At 40.8% G+C, this 17,622-nt stretch overlaps 1 protein-coding gene across 3 annotated transcripts in view; it reads left to right on the top strand.

Moving 5' to 3' along the window:
• Nucleotides 1-17,622, top strand: part of NOX4 (NADPH oxidase 4) — a 118,644-nt gene that overhangs the window by 46,862 nt on the left and 54,160 nt on the right. The window lies entirely within an intron of this gene.

Raw genomic sequence — 17,622 nt, forward strand, 5'->3', positions numbered from 1 at the left:
CTTTACTTGAACTGTTATCCCTTTCTGGCTTCAGCACGATTGTACCTTGTCATGGTTTAACCCCAGCTGGCAACTAAGCACCACACAGACGCTTGCTCGCTCCCCCCCACTGGGATGGGGGAGAGAATCGGAAGAGTAAAAGTGAGAAAAGTCATGGGTTGAGATAAAGGCAGTTTAATAGGTAAATCAAAAGCTGCACACACAAGCAAAGCAACACAAGGAATTCATTCACTCCTTCCCATGGGCAGGCAGGTGTTCAGCCATCCCCAGGAAAGCAGGGCTCCATCATGCGTAACGGTTACTTGGGAAGACAAACGCCATCACTCTGACCGTCCCCCCTTCCTTCTTCTTCCCCCAGCTCTATATGCTGAGCATGATGCCATATGGTATGGAACATCCCTTTGGTCAGTTGGGGTCAGCTGTCCCAGCTGTGTCCCCTCCCAACTTCTTGTGCACCCCCAGCCTCCTCACTGGTGGGGTGGGGTGAGGAGCAGAAAAGGCCTTGGCTCTGTGTAAGCACTGCTCAGCAACAGCTAAAACATCTCTGTATTATGAACACTGTTTTCAGCACAAATCCCAAACATAGCCTCATATTAGGTACTATGAAGAAAATTAACTAGCTCAGCCAAAACCAGCACAACCTTGATTGTGGTGTATTCTCACTAGAGATCTTTCATGCTTGTTTTCCCATTATTTCCCATTATTACATTCTTGATGCAACCCCTGCTTTATTCAGGTGTAAATTTCTTCAGATAACGTTTTTCCAACTACTAACAGGTCTTCTGATTGCAATGTAATAATTTTCAGTGTTGCTCTGTTTCTGCCTGTTTTTCTTATTTTTCGGTAGCCTGCTGCCCCTGTGCAGTGTAGTGCCCCTGTGCATAGTAGTGTCTGCAGAAATGCTGAAATGTGCAGCTCCCAGATAAGCGGATTTTGATGCCAGCAGTTTGGATGTCTGCCAAGTTAATTAACGCCTATGGTACACTGAGATTACAGGTTGCTTTCATGTTCCTCCATGCTCTTCCATTGCTCTTTGAATGTCCTCCAAACCAGGATTCCCCGCAGAGGAGAACGGTAATTTGCTTCTCCCTGTGACAGTTGTATACTCAAGTGATAGTTGTCATTATTCCTTGGCAGCTGACTTTCTTCTTGCTTAGCATAGCATTTCCTTCTAAGGAAGACAAATACACAACACCGTCTTGTTCATTTCTTATGAAGAAATGTTTTCCATGTTAATTTGTATTGGCTTGTGTGTTTGTGGAACTGAGTCAAATAAGCTTGTTGCCCTAAAAGGGATTAGACCAATTCAGGGAGAATAAGTCCATGAATATCTGTCGAACTTGTTGGTCCGGCTGCATACTTGGCTGTGGAAGCCACTGAAACTTTAATAGGCAAAGGTAGGGAGGTCAATGCCATATGCACGTACGCTCCATAATCACCCTGATTTTCTGTTCTTGCTTGAAGCATAGGATGTTGGCCAGACGGAGGCAGATTATGGGCCTAATTAGCCTCTGGTCTGTCCCAGTATGATGGCTCTTTTGTTGTTAAGCATCATTCCTACTTGGGAGAGGATAGTAAGCTATTGGGACAAGTGGGGTGGAGAAGTACTAGCTAAATGAGTTTTCCAAAAGAAGTGGCGTCTTTAAAGTTTTCTGATTGCCTCTGTGGCGTGAATTGCTCTCTACTAGCATTAAATGTTATTCTTCCAACTCAGTATCTATATTCTCCATTGAGAGACAGGTCTGCCTAGGTAGGACTTCATAAGATTCAGGACACTGTCACATTACAGACACCATTTGTTGTATTAGTTTTGCTAAACAGGGATATGTCTCCTAGGGTCAAATGTGCTGTCTACAAGCAGGCAGTTTACCCAACCCTTTATGCTGCATCTGTACCATGGAGCCCTGTTCTCACTCGGTCCCCTAAGCCCTGTGACAATTAATGGTCTCTAATCCACTGGCTGTTTGAGGAAGGATTATTATATTTGCCACATTCCTTATAATCTTTCTTAAGCGTGCTCTGATGGCCGCTTCTGCAGACAGGATATTGAGCTGGAGGAGTTTTTATGCAACATACTGTCATCTGAGCTCTTCTCACAACCTATTCTCTCAGCCTTTATCCTATTATACAAATTCTCTTTTGTATCACATTTTCACATTCCTGACAGTTTATGCCTGACACCAAAGAGAGTTAACAACTTATTTCAGGGACCTCAATTACAAGCCTAAATTAAAAGGGTGCAAGAAGAGCGCAGATAGGCTGTGAAATGCAGAGAAGCAGCAGTTAGTTTGAGGCATTTCTTCTCTCGCTGGCTTCAGCTTCTGCTGCCTGCACCTGGGAGATGTTGTGAAGGAACAATTTCCTGCCGTTTGCTGTAAGGACTTGAGTGGGGATACACACTGCTGGCAAACCAATTCTGCAAGTTATGTTTCAGGTCAAGTATCTGACACCGAGTCTTATGTTTTGAAAATTTAATCATAGAATCATAGAATCGTTTAGGTTAGAAAAGACCTTTAAGAATACCTCATGGCCTTAGTGACTTTTTTGTAGGTTGGGAAAGCAACCGCGTGTCAAAAGAAAAGATAAGGAGTAATAGAATTGTCAGCTCCTGATGAGAAGTTGCTCTTAATGGAAAATCATTTATTGCCCATGTCGCAGTGCATATCATTTTAGATATCCAATAGAAGAAGGCAGAAGAAGCGGCTTCTGAAAAAGGCAGTCACTCTAGAAATAATGTTTTGCATAGGAACAGATATTTAGTAGATTTTCAGGCAATACTGCTGTTTGCTTTTTAAAGCAATGATTTGAATAATGAAAAACATAGGACAGAAAAAGTAGGGAAGAGAGGAAGAAGCCTCAGAAACGGTAGCTCTGAGACCTTTGCAAACCAAATGGTAATGCAGACATTAAGTGATGTATTTCTTGCTCCATTGAAATCAAATGGTGACATCTGAGCTTAGAAGAGCTGAGAACCTGCCCTTCTCAGAAGCAGATTTGGGTAAAGGCACAACATTCCCTCCCATTATGTAGGCTGTGGCATCCTTTAGATAAATTTCCAATACAAATCTGAGCTCTTTCATTTCTCACCTGTGTTATGGTGGTATTAGTAACTGTATTGTGCTTAGCTTTCACGTTCATCACAGAAAACAGGGATACACAGGCACTGGTATTGCTGTAATGTGCCCTCAGATGCCTGTATAGCAGATACTTTCATCTGAAATACTTCCCTTGACTCCCGTTGTAGACCTCTGACCTGCTAATGTGTCTAGTTTAGGATGAGGTGAGCCAGGCCCCAAGCATGCCTTTCTCTCTTCGTTCATTGTAAAGAGAGTCTGGATGTATACATCACTACCTCGGAGTATTTAGTTAATTGGCAATTAGTTGTGATTTTTCCCGTGTAAAGGTTCCTAACATGATTTTTCCATCTTTTGCCGTGTGCACTGGGTATTGTGGATAGTGGAACAGCTATTATAGACCTCCCTAAGGAATGGTTTTGTGATAATGTGCTTACTGTCCTTGTGCTGACACGTGACTACTTAAGTCAGCGTCTATTGTATTAACAAAACATTTCGTGGCATTGCGGTGGCTCGTACTATTAATGCAATTATTTCATTGTATTACAGAAGTGAAACCCATGGCTGTAGACCACAGCTTAGTTAGCCTGTCAGGACTTAGACGCCCAAGTTACGATGGGTTTACAGTGGCTGATCTGTGGTAATTGCACATGTGAAGCCCTGCAGGTTGTATTAGCCCTGTGGCTCAGAGCTAAGTCAGCGTGTTTTCCTCTGTGGCTGCTTGGCAGTTATTGCAGCTGAGCTGGTGGATGGCAACTTTAAACCCTACATCAACATCGAAGTCCCTGCAATGGCTCGTGAACAAATCAGAGCTGTGAGATCCATGGATTAGCTAATAAGCTGATCTTGTTACTAGCTTCCCCTCTAAGCACCTGTTTTGTTCTGCTTCTCTCATATCTCTGTGGTCACCTATTTCTCCTTCAGCTTTGAAAAAATTGTTGGCTAAGTATTTACAAAAGGGTTTTTTGAAAGTTTTTTTGTCGCACTTACTGTCCAGCATGTCCTCAGTGTTGTCATCGATCAGCCGTATGCTTCCTCTGTCCTTGCTGCAGCCTCAAGTACTACTGCTTGTTTAGTTTTAAAGCTGACATTTCGTCTGGTACCTCTGGAGGGAAAAATAGAGGCCACAGGCCATGCCTCGTGTCCAACCACTTGACAGCAGTGAAAAAAAAAACACGGCAGTTTATCAAGACAATGTGTCTCATTCGCTAGACAAACTTCAGAGTGCAAGACAGAAAGTGATATTGATGATGCCGAAATAACAGACTTCTGAAGCCATGCAGCGTGTTTTTGTGGAAGACAAATGCACAGCACTCAGAGGTGTTAAGTTGAACTGCATGCCTTAAGGCAATAAAACATTGCTGTTATGTTGCAGTGTGTTGCTGGTACAAATTGATGTGGGACTGTGTTTAAAACACTGCTGCTGTTCTGCGCTCTACAGTAATTTTTATCTTGTATTGACTGCTGTGTAATTGTGCAGAGACGTTCGCAAGGCCCGTCTACCATTCTGATCAGCATGGTATTTATTGTGGGAATGCCATAAGAGCATTTTAATACCACCCATTGAATCTGTGACTTCTGTCCTATAGGTTACTAAATGTCATGGCAGCAGGAGGTGTTGATGCATGCAGGAGCTCTCCAGCTAGAGCCAGGACAGACAGATCATGGGGTACTGATCTGCATCACCCTAGTAAACTCTAGGTCTCATCAGAAAATAGGTATCTTTGCTTAATTTGTCCTGCCAGAGATAAGGATATACACAGTCACTAGGTCATTTAGGTACTGACTACCTTATTTTGAATCTGACATGGTATGATGTGAATTTTTGTCAGATACTGTCATAGTCCTTTTTCTGGAAGGTCCAGCTTTGGAGCAGGAAGTTGGGGGGGGGGGGAGGACGAGGACAGGGGACGACACGACATTTTTCAGTTAAAAACAACAATTTTCCAGAACATGGCAAATGTATGAAAGCATGGATCTTGTTTAACTCCCTATGGACTAAAACCTGAGACAGCAAAGAGTACACACTCCAGATTTCTTACTTTTAAACAGACAAATATTTTAAGGCAGTTGTTTGGGATTTTGGAGGCTGACTAAGGATTTTTTGCATGCTTACCAGAAGAAAATAAACACACCTTTTGAGTGGCTCTGAAGGAAGAATGATCTAAACTTGCTGGGCTGGGAGGGTTTGTCAAATTGTTCAGGTGTATCTACTTGACCTTGTTAAAGCCCTTGCAGCTCCTGGTTTAGAGAATGCCTAAAGCATCCTAAGGCTTGCTGTGCATTGCTGTGCTTAGCTGAAGTTTATCAGCAAGCGTAGGAGCTAGCAAAGAAGCAATATTTTATTTTCAGTAACCCCGGGGACAGTTTTAGAGATATTGAAGTAGTGGATCATTCAGTCAGTATCTACTATATTCTTAGTAGATCTTGATTCAGACTGGAGGAATGTGTGAAGCAGAAGATGACAAGAAAGAATAATAAGACTACAAAGTCTGCCCGCAGGATGTGACAAGGATCACTATAACTGCTACTGGGTTTCTTTAAAAATATCTAGTCACTGGTGATGAACAGTTGGTCAACTCTTTTGCTATTACCTCAAGCTATGTTTGATTTGGGCCTTTTTCATGCCATAGTAACATTTATTTTGTTGTGTGTAGTTATTCCATGAGATTCCTGGCAGGGTGTAAAGGTGTTAATGACGTGGTACTGTCGGTTGTTCCAGCAAAGTCAACTTGTGGTTTTGGAAGCAGAAGAAAGAGATGGGATAGATGTTATTTTCCCCTGTCAGATTTTATGACTCTCGATTCTTATATTGTCAGTGAATCCTACTTACACTTCTGAGGAAGATATCAGAATTGAATGCTAAAAAGGTTTAACTGTGTTTATTTGTATGTAATTTGACATTAGTAATAAAAGTAATACTGTTACATTACTGGGAGGTTAAAATGCCTTAACAATATAATTAGCCAAAATGTGCGATAAGGAATACTAGTTTATTCTTCATTGCCATTAACGTTCATTAATTATTTTATTTATGACTGCAAACAAGCTCAATAAAAGACAGGATTAAGAGAATGGAGAAAAAGAAGGAGAACAGATCTAGTTCACTGGTTCAATGCTGAAAGCCCCTTTCCTCTGATTAAAGAATTAATGCTGAAGGTGAACACATCTGAATTTTTGGCTCCAGACCTGGATTGTTTTACATTAGTTGAACTCCAGCTGACTTAGTACTGAAAACAGTATAACTTGAGTCAACTCCGATTTGAACAGTTAATTAGTTTTACCTCTACAGGGAAAAAAGATTTTTAGGTGAGAAAGTTGCCTTGAAAAAAATTTTCTCCTACTCTGAAGTCCCTTCTTCATGCATCTTGTTATTTGTAAACTTCCACCTTTTTGCATATCCCAGGCTTTTTAAAATCCTGCAACGATTATAGAAAATGACATGGCTGAATGACGTAAATTATTTTTGTCCTTTGATATAATATGCACAGGATGTGTGGATGTTGCTGTAGTTAAGGACTGATCCAAGAATACGAGGTTGAAGGCTTCCTGCCGTGCCTCAGGTGTTTTAAGTACCGTTATGAACTACAGGAATGAAACCTCTGGAGCACATTAACATGTAGCAGCTGATGGGATCTAAATGAATGTGGTGAAAAAAATCAAAAAGCTACTCCCTATTTTGAAAATAGAGTCACAAGATAGAAAAGCTCTATGACATGTATTTGAGTGGACTGCCAGGCAAACTTCTGGTTTTGTAATCACTATTTATATGTTGTGTTTGCCTATTTAAGAAGGCAAAGTTGCTGTTCTGGAGTTGCCTGTGTTTCACCGTTTTTCTGTTAATCTTTGCTTAGGGATGCTTAGAGAAGTCCCATTCTTGTGGTAGTTTCTGTGCAGAGGTACACAGCTGCTTCAAGCAATGAATATACAAAATCTGGCTGGACTTTCTGGTTCCTTTGTGTAAGCACCTTTAGCGAGCTCAGGTGTGTAATGGTTTGTAGAGAAATGGGACAGTTCACATCAAAACGCCAGCTCTTCATGCATGCCTGCACTTCCCTGGGAGCAATAATGGACTCCCCTAGATGCCACTCAAGTTTTGCTGAAGAATCCCTACCAAATATCTTCTTGTTTTATTCCCAGTTCCTTCAGACTTCTCCCTCAGGAACAGAAGAAAAAAGCAGACACGCTTCAGACTTGGAATTACAAGTTACCACAGTTTAACTAACAATTGCTAGTTAAAATATCTTAAAAGTAGATTTGAAAGATTGCTTTTTGCGAACCTTTTCTAACAGATTGTAAAAATGCTGTAGTTAATTAGGAAAAATATATTTCAAATTTGGAACATTAAAACCAATAGGAAAAACTCTGTAGGAACTATTGATATTTATAAACTTTATGATCAGAAGGGACAGTTACCTTTATGCGCTCCCAACTCCTGCATGATGCTTTAGAATTTCTTAAGAATAATTTCTATGCAGAAGTGAACATAAGCCAAAACCAAAACTTGGGGTTGAAATAGTCTGCAGATTTTTCAGCTTGAACCTTTGGACATCCATGGGATCTTTCTGTACTGTTTGTGAAAATGAAGCTCAACTTTGTGATGATACCATAATTTAGTGGTTTTTCCTGCTTTGTTTTTTTTTTTTTCCTTCCTCCTTTCGTCCTTCATTTCGGGGCAAGAACCACCCCTGGAAAATGTGTGTGCATTTTAGTTGTTACCTCTTTGTGTGCAAATACTTACAGAAAATGATCATGGCACCTTTGAACCTTCTATTTGGTTGATCTGTTGTACTAAATTCAAGTTTTGAGACCTTGCATTTGTCTGGCTTTTTGCTTTCTGCACCGTCTCCACTTATAACATTCCTTTTAAACACAGAAGTGGGCTTGCTTTTCAGTAGAGGTCTCATCATTGATTTGGGCTGCGGTATGATTTAAAGTGTAGCTCCTTTTTGCCATAAAGACCACCAGCAGTGGTGGTTGCTGGGCTATTCAGAAGACTACCTATCATGCTACCTTGTGTTGCTCCTTATTCCTTGCTCTCTCCCACCTGTCTGCTTATTTCTACAGATGCCTTGTCTAAGCTGGATCGGAAGGGAGAGGGTCCATCACTTGCTCAGAATTTGTTCTGTGCTCAGCAGTTAACTCTATGGGAGTTAATTAAAACTCCCATAACATTGCAAATGTCATCATGATCAAATAACATGGTCAAATGACATTTTCATCCTATTTACACAGCAAATATTGTATAGCTCCTTCTTGGCACGATATTAGTGTTGAAGTTCTAGTTAGGATATCCCATCTCCAAAATATTACATTATTTTTTCTCCTTCATTCCATAAGTATATTATTTACCCCATTTTTTGCCAGCTGCATGTCCTCACCCCAAACTTCAGACTTTCTTTAAACAGCAACTGTCTGTTCCAAAATCTCTTTCTATTCCAAGATGCATTAAAATCAGTGCTGGCCTTGTCCATGTAAAGCAAATCCTACACCCCAAATTTTAGTATCAATCCCCTACAGCCCGTTGCAACCCAGCTTTACATTCCTGTGCCACACACACCTTCCTGTTGCTCCGTCCAGTCCTTTGACTTCTGTATATGCATTGTTTCTCCGATGCATCAAGCACTAGCTGGAGAATTTGGGTTTCACCATAAGGAAATACAGCTGTTCTGTGATCCAAGAATTTTTGAGGGGCATCTTGCAGCCACAGCACTTCTCTGCCCCAGTCCTCCTCTGGAGATCTGTCCCATTCAATCACAAATATTTTTAATAAAACTCTGCCACCAACCAACTGTATAGTTACCGACTGCAAAAATAGGATTCCTGTGGAAAAAATGAGTATGTCACAGCCGCAAAGAAGTGTTACTTCTTCCTTTAAAGAAACAAACCAAACCAAACCTCAGAACTTTCACTGAAAGCACTTTGTCATGACAATGGGCGAACAGCAGCTTTCCACAACTTGTCAAAATAGATATTCTGGTATCTGCTGTAAACAGAATAGAAAAGTTTAGTTTAAAATGTTTATGGCTACTCATTTTATACAAACTTAAACCACACAAGAAACTACGTGCTAATCACAGCTCTGTACTGGACTATGAACCTCATGGTCCCATGCCTCAAAAAAGTGGATACCCCCGTGCAGAACACAGATGTGGGGGCAAGTTCCTAATGGGAATGGAGTCAGACTGCCAGTGCAATCCATTTTTTAATATAAAGGCATCCTTTTGTGAGTGTCAGTCCACTAAATTAATTTGTAATTAAAACACATTTTTTTCTTTTTATCAGGCTTTGAAATTTCAAAAGACGACGAGGCAGAAATGCCTTAAATACTCTGTAAAGTTTAAGGTGCTGCAAGGTAAATTAATTGCTGGTGCGTCCGATTTTTGAGTGAAATTTGAAATGGCGGTTGCTACATGCTGAACATGGCATTTCTTAATGAGACACATGACTCAATTATCTCAGTATTAACTAAAGCGCTGTGCAGAGAAACTGTAGGGGGGAATTCATAGGCTGGAAATCACTTTGCAAAACGTGAATGGGATTGCAGCCTTGCCCGGTGTGGTACGCGGAGCAGAGTGTGCCGTGGCGGCAATACACGGCGCTTTGGTATGAAGCGCAGCAGCTGATGGGCAGGGTGCAGTGTGTATTTTGTTTCACCGACGGTGTCACCCGCATTTCTGCAGCTCAGGCATGTTCTTGTTCTTCCTCTTTTTCTTCTTTCTTTAAAGCTCTTTTTGTTCAGAATGGGGATAAAGTGACAGAGCTTGTTTCAAAAGGGATATCATGATACTTCTTATTGATATAGTTTGTGACATTTGTAGCAGATTAGGCCAAAGTACACTATAATGAAATAATATTCCATGAGAGGCAAGTTTTGTAGGGAGAGGTAATATCTTTTATTAGATCAGCTGAAACAGCTGGAAAAAACAGGTTGTCTTTCAGGCATGCAGTGCCTTCAGCAGGTTTGACAAAGAGGCAGCAAAGTCAAAGCAAAGACCAGGGAATGAAACAACATTCCCTGTTACGTTTTAAAGCAATTTTTGCCTTGAGAAATATGAGTGATAAAATTGCCTAGTAAATGAATGGAAGATGCCCCCCCCCCCCTTTTTTTAAAGTTGATTTACCTTTTCCATGAGAAATATTATTTGTTTCTCAAAAATTTCATATGGTCATAAATACTGTCTGAAAGCCAAAAATATCACTTGTAAATGCTCTCCCCACTGCCTCTTAGCATTTGTGTGTCTCCAGCTTTATCTTCTGTTGGCTGGGTTCCCAGTTTAGGGTATATTTGCTGTAATATGCCACGGTCTCACTCTCTCCTGGAGAGAGAAAGCGCTTGCATCGTGGCAGATGCAGCCAGGCTGGCAACTCTGACTGGGAAAAGGGATGGGCACATCAGAAAGCTCCACTGTGACTTGCATGAAGTGCTGCATTTTATTTATATATACGTGCCCACACACAGCCCTAAACTTTCAGCATTTGGGTGTGTATTTTACATTTTAATCGTTTTTTTCTCTTAAAATCGCAATCTAAGCAACATTTTGATTGAAAATGTTTGACCATCTACAGAGAGTAAAATTCAGACAGTGCTTTATGCAAAGCATCACTGTGGTTTTAGTAATTTGAAGGGACCCTGTTCTGCATGTAGAAGCTGATAAACAGTGGGTGACTGCTTAGCTTTGTGACTTACCTGGAACCAGAAAATTGTAAGTTATGCTTTTCTGCTGGGGAGAGAGTCTGGAAGGTCGGTGGATCCAAACAGGCACATTTGTGTTTTTATGTGTGTTGGACAAGGAGGGACTCAGTGGAAGGTGGCATTTACTGAGGGCTGTTGACACATTTTTCAGTGTTGAAGGGGGATTTTGGGGAGAGGAGGAGTTTCAGAGATTATGGGCTATTTTGGGTTTTGAAATGGCTGCTGTGATGATTTTACTGTACTGTCGATGATAACTAGCACACCTACAGCCTCCGAGAAGCCTCCTCGTGTTACGTGAAATGAAAATAAATCAGTGGGCAGTTGGTGCTCTTCATTGCGATAAGCAGTTTTAAGGACTAACTCTTCCCATAAATTTAACATACTCCCGTATTCATTAAGCACACTGTAAGTGCCATTTCCTCACGGAAAATGCGACAGACACCCACGCACGTTTTCAAAGACGAAGCTGTGATGCTTTGCTGTGTTTTGCCAAGTGGCTGGTGCCAGCTTGACAGCACAGGGCTTTCCCTCAAGGATTTCACTTATGCTGTGTTAGCTGAGTGTCTCTTGAGCTTAGCCATGACTGGTTTGAAAAAGGCAAAATTTATAATTAAAGGAAGACATTTTTATAATTTCTGTTATTTGATGTTTGCATTTTTAATGGGTTGAGGGGATTATGCTAATTGTGCCCCATTATTAACAGGCATGGCAAATGGCATTTTCTCAGTGCAGTTTCCAAGTAAAGCAGCATTTCATTAATCCAAAAGTTTGTTTAGAAATAATGTTTCTTTAGAAGTCTCCTATACTTCTCAACACATGTACCAGCATGTGCCATTTCTGCATGAAGAGGTTTTTATCACTTCTGTGCCGTTTTGTATTGCTGAATTTGTGATGGTACATCAATCCATTGCTATATGCCAGGTTGTGACTTTTAACTTAAAGAACCAAAAGATGGATACCTAATGACAGCTTATAGTTATAAGAATTGGTGAAATCACTTTTTCAGAAAAGTACATGCCAAACCATTTTCTTACAATGATGTGAGGAACTGTGATCTAAATCAAATTAAACCACTGGTTCTTTGTTCTAGAAAATCGTTATCAATGTAGTAACATTTTCAAGCTTTTCTCTTCCGTTCAAGGCTGGGAATACTTTTTTCTGTTGACTTGAGTAGTAACAGACTTTCTGTCATGTAAAAACATGGCTATTTAGTATTTCATTATATTCATAACATCATAATAGTTGAAAGATGGAGATGACAATCCGGTAGAAAATCCTGCAGCATATTTTTCAGGAGAGTCTAGGCAAGAGCTAGTGCTAAGTCAGCAAATATGTGTATTTTTAAGAAATTATTAATTAAGAGTAAACGAAAAGTATCCAGACTAGTTTATATATAGTAGTTTATATTCAGGGAGTGGGCTGGCTTAAGTTCTCAAGAATGATGTGTCTAATTCAGATGTAAGAAGAAATAACAGAATTGCTCACAGCAGGGTGAAATTAAACCAAACTTTTGATACATTTCCTGATACACTTGTGTGCATTACGTTTTATCACCTATCTAAAAAAAAAAGAGAAAAACGATATTTAATAGCTCATTTCATTTGCCAGTCATTCAAATGATTTCCTGCTAAGGTTTTGATATTGCCCTTTGAGAGATGTTATAAGAAATGGAGCCTCAGATGTGATTAGATCTTTGGAAAAAATATGCGTTTCTTCCCAGTGGATCATCCCCAGCTGACTAGCAAAATTTATATAGAAAATAGGATCCAGCTGGACTCCGATCACTTTATCCTGTGTTATGCTTCAGTGCAACTAGTGCTGGGAGTGCTTTTAGAGAAGAACTTGTATGTGTTCTCTGAAAGACACAGGCAGCTGAAAACACAGGAGAAATGGTTTTTATATATAAATGGAGTCCCTTAATACCCTATTTCTTCTTTTGTTTCTTATTGGAATCTTGTTCCTGTTGTTTCTAGCATTTTAGTTTAGCTAAGTGGTTGGCTGGACAGGCGTTTTCCCCACAGGCTGTGTACCAGCGCTGTTCTGTCCCAGCACTGTCTGTAGGTATTCAGCGTATTTCAGCTTTCTGTCCGGCCCTCAGCACAGACCCTGAGAACAACTTAGCGCCTTCAGTATAGGTATTCACACAACTTAGCTGTGAGGAAGTAAAAGTTATGCTTGATGACCTTACTAACATCAGTTAAGCCTCAGTGATTAGCAACATCATTCACAGCTGCAGCTGGAGGGAAGAGCAATCTCACCACTACTTTATATTACAAGGCAGGGAGTGAGTGTGCATTAACGTGGAAACTCCCGTTCTCTTTTGCAAACTCTTTTTTCTTTAGCATTTTCCCTTCTCCTCCCATCTCTGCCCCAACTAAGAGAAGCCGGCATCTAACCTGCCCAGCGTGTACAAAGTCTATGGCAGGGAGAGTCTTGACTGCGTGTTTATCAGCTGTCGGGACAGTTGCCTCCTACCCTGCTGTGTCCCTCTCCCCAGACATGGGTTTGCGGTTTTATCCAAAGGTGGCAATCAATGGAAAAAGCACAGAATATTGATAATCATATTTTTTTTCCCACAAGCAGACCTGCTGATTATATCAATTAGTGAAATTTAGGGTGACTTTTAAGGAGTTGGCACAAAGAACTGGGATGTACTTAGCAGTGATGTGTCTATAGGCCAAAATCTTCTAGCGCTTCCCTCCTGTTCTGTTGCAATGGAGTAGGAGTGCTTTGTACAAGACGGGCCTGTTGTGTGTTTTGGGTATGTAAAGCATTTTGTGCATCACGCACCTCAACAACAGTGCCCCAAGATAAAATATAATCTTACCAGCCTTAAATCACCCCTTACGTTGCACAGGGAAAGGTTCATTAGATCTTGAAACCAAGTCTCATGGCATGTATTTGTTCCCTCCAAAATCTTTCGTCCTATCTACTTCTACCTGGGAGGGAGTAAAGCAGATGGAGCCAGGCTCTTGTCAGTGGTGCCCAGTGACAGAACAAGAGGCAATGGGCACAAATTGAAATATAGGAAATTCTTTTTAAATGTAAAAAAAAATTTTCCACTGTGAGGGTGGTCAGGCACAGGAACAGGTTGCTCAGAGAGGTTGTGGAGGCTCCATCCTTGGAGGTATGCAAAACCCAACTGAACGTGACCGTGAGCAACCTGTTCTTGCTGACCCTGCTCAAAGCAGGGGGACTGGACTAGACGATCTCCAGAGATCCCTTCTACCCTCAAATATTCTGTGATTCTGCGAAGTTGTTATACAGTAATTTATTTGCATATTCGACTGTAATAATGAAGCTGTGTCTGTATTAGTTATAGGGTGAAATGATCTCATGCTTACAGTCTAAACTGAGACCAAATATGAATAGAGAAAAGCCCAAGAATGAGTTCCCAGTGACTGGTGGTGGTTTTGTTATGATACAAAATTTTAGCCTTGGATGGGATTAATCCCATTATTTTATGACTGCCATTTAAATATGTTTAATGAAAAGTTCTTATAGCTTGTTCAAATGTATAAAATATATTACACTTGAAAACCTATTTATAGACCTGGCTAAAAGTACCAGTGCATGTATGCATGTGGGTACGTACTGATGTTTGATATATTTGGTGACAAACTGGCTGGAGGTGATGTGACGATGACAGCCCAAGAATAACACTTTGGAGTCATGATAATTATTTCCATGAAGACATAAACTCAGTGCTCAGCAGCAATAAAGAGAAAAATTATTAGGAGAAGAGTAGAGAATAAAGCAGAGGAGATCACCATGCAGCTGGGTATTTCTGTGGTGCTCCCAGGACTTGAATCCTGTGTGCAGGTTGGGTCCGCATCTCTCAGAATACTGGAATGGGTTCAGGAAGGAATGACAGAGATGATCAAAAGCATGGAAAGGCTTCCAAAGATGGGACAACAGAGTAGGCAGGGACTCTTCAGCCTGGAAAAGAGATAATTTAGGGGAATATAGCAGTGGTCTACAAAATCATGCATAACACTGGAAGAGTGAGTGGGTAGGGCCTGACTATTCATGGCTTCTCCACCCTCAGAACTTCTGGCCATCAAATACAGTCAGACACTATTTCAGAGCAAGCAGAAGATGATGGATCTCCATGTAGTAGGTGAGAGGCACAGGGAACTCCTTGTCAGAGGATGTGGGATAGATGAGGAGGTTTACATGGAGGACTGGGTAAGTACTTTAAAGAGAAGCCAAGGCATTTCTTGATAGACAAAACACCTTAGGCTCAGGAGATCCACTGAGATAGAAATGGTTGGAGGCTGGGGAAGTGGCAGCAGGAGGGTCTTGCCCTGTGCTGTAGGTGCCTGCATGTGAAGCAGGGTATTAGGGTAGGGGGGCCCTTGGTGTGTATCAGTACGGCCTGACTAGTTGTGCCTTTGCGCAGCTTTTTAGAGGCATATCCTCTGGAGCTTTGCAGTGCTGGGTAGTATTGCAGTCATTGCACAGCTGGCTAGTAGCTCCATTTCAGTGTTAAAATCCCACGTAGCTTTTGAAAGGTTGGGCTTTCTCTAGTTTCTGTATCGGATTACATGTTCCGAAGAGAGAACCAGTTGAATCCCCGCCTCACATAATTTGAGTCCTTTGTTTTTGTGAACGTAAGGACTTTTTAGATCAAGTGTCACAACTTTACCTTAAAGCCAAAAAGGGATATACTGATGCCTCATCATTTCTTCTGGCATGTTGTGAAAAAGGAAAGTGCACCACTAGTGAAGAAAATGGTAGTTGAGCCTCCCTGAATTGGCTCATGGGGAGTTCAAAGGGTAAAGTACAGCCCTTCATGGCCAAAGGCAGCAATTGTAGAACTCAGTACTAAATAAATCTGCATAAATAACATTTGCTTCAGAGCATGTATTTATAAAGATATTTTTTAAAGTTAAAGTTACCGTTTTGTGTTGTTTTCTAAAGCCTGTTTTACTGTTGCACTTTGTGAGTGTTGAGTTGTGGAATGAACTCTATTGTCGTGACAGAAATAGCCTTCTAGTATAGTAAGTACCTCTGAGAAAAAAAAGTTTCTTGATTAAGACATTGGTTTTGAACTCCAGCAGTCTAGCTAATCCCCAGCTCTGCCAGGGAGTTGCTGTATAACCTATAGAAGGATTTCTAACTCAGTATTGAGCATCGAGACTGCTTAACTTTGGTGTTGTGTCCGCTTCTCTTCGCTGGCTGTCCGGGGAACCCGAGTCTGGCAGCGTAGCTAATAGGCAGTCTGGGTCACTCACTGCTGTCTTGTCAAGTTAGACATACAAAATGCAGTCTAAATATGGTCCTCAGCATCTCTCTGCTCTGTTTTGAAACAAAGCAAGTGATGCTTTTTCCTTCCCATCGTTATCCTCCAACCTTTTAAGGTTCCTTGGACAAGAACTACTTTTTAATCTTCATTGGCTGATATATGGGTATGCACACATAAATCATACAATATGTGTGATTATAGTGTAAATGAGGGAGGTCTAGTTAGAAATAAATCTGTCCAAGCTCATTTTGACATAGTAGGTGGGACATTTTAAAGACATAAGAAAGCACCTAGAGTTCCAGCAGGGAAAGGATGTACTGATGCCAGAATCAGGGAGGGAGAATGATTTCCAGCTGGTAAGCACACAGCTAGAGAAAGAGGAGCTGACTGCTTTCTAGGAAGCAAATGCAGGTTAGGAGGGAAAGCAGGGTGTACAGAGACTTTCTTCAAAGAAAGGAGGGCTGTTCTGCAGGTCCAGAGTGACTGGAAGGTTCACTGCTGACCTGTGTAACAATTAGGTGATTTCCTTATTTTTTTCCCCTCTGCTTAAATAAATGAAAATCCTGCAAAAGAAAATGTTGAACAGAAAGGTGATCACTGTTTTTTCACCTAGCTTAGAAAATGAAGAGACCAGTTGCCTATCTATAAAAGCTTCTCTATTTCCCTTTATTATTTCTATTTATTTTATTAAATAAACAGCAAGTTTTTTTATATAATTTTCAATTTTCTGGGTTTTTACTAGCTTTTAATTTTATTTTTTTTTTAGTAGCCCTGTAAATGGTGGGCTCTAATTAGTCTTTCAGATGACTGATCAGGAGGGAAGGAAATGGTGGTGCAAAAACAGGAGAATTAAACTCTGTGAGGCTTAACAGACTGAGAATCATGGAAGTTGAGGCTGGCCAAAAAGCCTGTCTCTTTGTATCAGCAAACATGGATGTTTCAGGGGAATTCCAAGGCTTATGAGGTAATCATTTTGGAACCCTTAGCTCATCAGCATTACCTCATCACTGTTTTCTTTCCTCCCCTTTTAATCTGATGGAGGATATTTGTAGCACTGACTCTTCAAGAGGAGAGAAGTGACAGTTCCGTAACTTCAGACACTTTGGCCATTAATAAGCCACAGGTCAAACTAAAATATTGGACATTTCAGTTTTATGCCATCTTGTTGCTCATCATAGTTTTATAGCCCTTAACTGGCAAAGACTTCTTTCTAAATGCCTTTTCTTTTTACAAGGCACTGAGGAACTACTTATGACAGCATTTCCAAATTTACAGAGCCGGAAAACAAGTCAGATTAGTGGGTCTCAAATCCTTTTAAATGCTGTTGGCAGTTTTAAGAAAGCTGACTTAATTTTTTTTTTTTTTTTTAATTATTGCAAGGCTCTGAGAAGCTATTCATGACACGGAAGGTGCTTCAGACCACTCTGCATTTTGCATAAAACTAGGCAGATTTTTTTAGTTTGAAATTGTAGGGCTTGCAAGTGTCCATGTGGTGAAAGATGGAACTGAGATTTGCGTCTCAGTGAATGCAGAAGTGCTACAGGTAATTACAGTAACATGACTGCAAAATATCCAAATGCGCGAGAGTGTCACTATGGGTAGAC

Source organism: Nipponia nippon, unplaced genomic scaffold (genome assembly GCF_047370975.1).
Source record: "Nipponia nippon isolate SJK-2023a ecotype South Korea unplaced genomic scaffold, ASM4737097v1 scaffold_2, whole genome shotgun sequence".
Taxonomy (NCBI): Eukaryota; Metazoa; Chordata; class Aves; order Pelecaniformes; family Threskiornithidae; genus Nipponia; species Nipponia nippon.